The sequence below is a fragment of the Nannospalax galili genome, unplaced genomic scaffold (genome assembly GCF_000622305.1).
Source record: "Nannospalax galili isolate Female #2095 unplaced genomic scaffold, S.galili_v1.0 scaffold2108, whole genome shotgun sequence".
Classification (NCBI taxonomy): Eukaryota; Metazoa; Chordata; class Mammalia; order Rodentia; family Spalacidae; genus Nannospalax; species Nannospalax galili.
Window position 1 is genome coordinate 267,191 of NW_008358188.1, and position 3,795 is coordinate 270,985.

The following is a 3,795-nucleotide window of genomic DNA, read 5'->3' on the forward strand; positions in this document are numbered from 1 at the left end:
ACTTAAAGCCCTCTCAATGGGAGGTAAGTCATGGGTGGCACTGTAAATATAGCCCAAATCATATGGCTAGAGAAGTCATAGATCTTAGAGAAAACCCTCTCTCTGTCGTATCTCTAGACAAATGAAATTTCTTACTGTATGCTAAATATGGATCCTTATATTTACAGGCAAGTATGCCATTCACCACTCATCAAAGAAGCTCTTTTTGCAACAGATGGAGACTATTACAAAGTTTCACAACTGGTCACACACAGAGAATATATGTCTGAGAAATATCCAGCCCTAAGTAACACATCTATAGTGGAACCTCAACAATTAAGGCTCATGGAACATAGTGGAACAGGGAGTAAAGAGAATACTAATATATGCCTCAACTCTCACCAATGAAGCTTCCTCATACAACAGAGTGTGATGTCCACAGAAGGCCACAACTCGCCAAGTTTTAGGGAATAAGAGACTGCAGAGTGCATGTCCCTAGATAAGTCTCCTATATTAAACCTCACTCACCGATGGCTCAGGGACCATTGAGAAGAGGGAGTGAAAAACTTGTAAGAGCCATGATTGGTGCATGAACATAAGAAAAAGGGTTTTCAGGCCTCTGGGAACTTTCTAATGTGAACTTGTAACAGTGGTGACAGCATGCACAAGACCATGCTGACTCAGAAAAAAATCCAGCATAGTATTGGGGAAATGGGAAGCAGGCCCCAACCCTAGCCTAGGAATTATTGGCAGCTGATTCCTGTGGGGTGAGAGAGAGTAGATCTTCTTTAAAGGAGTGAGACAGGCTCACTAGACTCTCATGGATGAACATGCACTGAGGGACATTTAGAAACACTCAAAAGAAAACTTGAGGGCAGTTTTGTTACCACAAGAGGGCAGGCAAGCTGCAAACTTTGGCAGCTGCTGGAAGATGAAAAACCATGTTGTTTATAAACAGCTACTTGATGGACAAGCAACAACATGGTGGGAGTTTGGTAGTGAATGATGGCTTCAGAGAAAAAGAGAGAGAAAGCCCAGCGTGGCAGGAAAAGCATGGCCAGGCTTTGGCCAGTATGAGAAAGAAAAAGAAATGGAAAGGAAAAAAAAAAAGGAAAACATGTTTCTTTTGGTAACTCCAAAAAAGCAGATGGACTTCATCACTGTATGATAGAAGATCTGTAAGAGATTGTCTGGAGAAGGCTTTTCTGGGAGGACGTCTCATTATGGGGGAAATTGTTCCATCTCCTTAGAATGGCCTCAGGTGAACCATTCCTGGTGGGTTGATTCCTGATCAGGAGATTGACAGACTCAACTGGATTAGGTCTTAAAAGGAGGAAACAACAGTTATGTTATGTTTTGATAGTTTGAAATATCTGGAATGGACCCAGAGCAAAATATAGCAAAATATAGAATTTAGAGTGTATTCTTTTGAACAGGGACAAATAGCTTTGCCTTAAAGGGATTCAACAAAGCCCAGGCACTTTCACCTTTTCATATAGTAATTTGAATCCTATAGAGTGGCAAATCTGATGTTTACCTTTCTAATTTTACAGGGTAAACAGATGGTGGAGTACAAGGCAACCATGGTGGGGTGGGGTGGGGGGGTTGGTCTTCAGTGGTCTCTGAGGCTGATAATCCCTGTAACACAGAAACAGAAAACAATTGATCACACATAGCATGAAGTTTCTAGACGAATAGATTACTGTACCCTTCATCAGGGAACAGTCAATTTCTAGAAGAAAAAAACGTATTTCTTCATTTACCAAATTGCTTTGTACGAATGGCCAAATATCAATAAGAATAATTAAATTACAGTTTCATAATATATCTCTAATATGATACATTAATAGATAACATAATGGTTTAGCAGAGCTGCCCTTGAGTGTATCAAAGTTACATCAAATGTGTGGAATAGAGAGGTGAATGAAATCATGAACAAAGAACTGAAAAGCTCAGAGAACAATTTATGAAAAAAATAAGAATTCCAATTTGAGGAAAAAAAATGGGAAATTAAACAAATTGATATTTTTTGAGCTAAAACTAAAAAGAATCCTCAAGAAGTTCAACAGAAGGTTTGATCATGAAGATGAACTAAGCAGAAGATATACAGTTGAGCAAAAGTGTCTTGGTCTGAATACCAGAAAGAAAATAAAAGAAGCAGCTTTCTGTAAAAGTTGAGAAATGCTTTACTCTGTGGGTTTAATAGTATGTCATTAGGAATTGATTTAAAGTTATGTTCATTTGCAGAATAGTAGTAGGCTCTCCCCTACGACCTATATCTGTCTAGCCATGTGTTCTTGGCCCTAGTAACAGTGGACTACCTATTGTGAAGTGGGACTTAAATCCAATCAGAGGGTGGTTTGTTACCCCCCATAACATTCATGCCACTATTGCACCAGTGAACATATCTTTCCAGGCTAGTCATTTTTGTAGCTCACAGGGTTCACAGCTGGGTAAGGTTGATAATTACTTTTCTCTTCTGGTAGCATACATAACACTTTCCAGCAAAATAAAAGTTAACCAGCAGCGATGAAGCTTTGACCACCAGTTTTAATTCCCATTTGTTCTGTGACTTATGTATGTGGTGTCTTTAATTTTTTTTCAGTTTATTATTTATTTAATAACCACATACTTAGAAGAAGCATTTCATTACAACACAATTGACATATTCAATAACGTTGTCCTGAGGTAGGATGCATCTCTTTCAAATTTGGCTGTAAATTTTTAGGTTGCTGTAAATTATTAGGTTTACAGTTGAGTTAATACAGTTATACAGTATTATACTCCATATAAACCGTATAAGACATAAAATTAAATGAGGTTTTAAACTTTGTAAAAGATCTCCATTTCATTATTAAAATACAGTTTCATACAGAAAAATTCATTTTTAATACAACTGACACTAAGATGCATATGTGTTGCCTTTTTCTTGTCTGCAAGAAACTCATCTCACTTTTAAGGACAGACGCTATCTCAAAGTAAAAGGATCGAAAAAATATACCAAGGAAATGGCACTAAGAAAAAAGCAGGCATACCAATTCCAATATCTGACAAAATAGACTTTAAACTAAAACTAATCAGAAGAGATAAAGAGGGCCACTTCATTCTGATCAAAGGAACAATGAATCAAGAAGATATTACAACCATGAACATATGGTCACCAAACTCTGCTGCACCCAACTTCATAAAAACAATACTACAGGACTTTAAGACTCAGATTAATCCCAACTCATTAAGGGTAGGGGACTTCAATACCCCACTGTCTCCATTAGGTAGGGCAACAGGGCAGAGAGTTAACAGAGAGACATCTGAATTAAACAATACCATATATCAAATGGACATAACATACATCTACCAAGCATTTCACCCAAGCACAAAAGGACATACTTTCTACTCAGCACCCCATGGAACCTTCTCCAAAATCTACCATATACTGGGACACAAAACAAACCTCAACAAATACAAAAAGATTGAAATAATTCCATGCATTCTATCAGACCACAATGCAATAAAGCTTACTATCAGCACCCAAAGAAGCCCTAGTCACCACGGGAACACATGGAGATTAAACAACACACTCCAAAATGATGAATGGGTCAAAAGAGAAATTAAGAAAGAAATAAAAGTATTCCTGGAACTAAATGAAAAGGACAGTACAACACGACAAAACCTCTGCGACACGCTGAAAGCAGTCCTTAGAAGGAAGTTCATAGCTCTAAGTGCACACATCAAAAAATCGGAAAGAACACAAATAAATGACTTAACATTGCAACTCAACACACTTGAAAAGCAACAGCAAAGGAAACCCAAACCCAG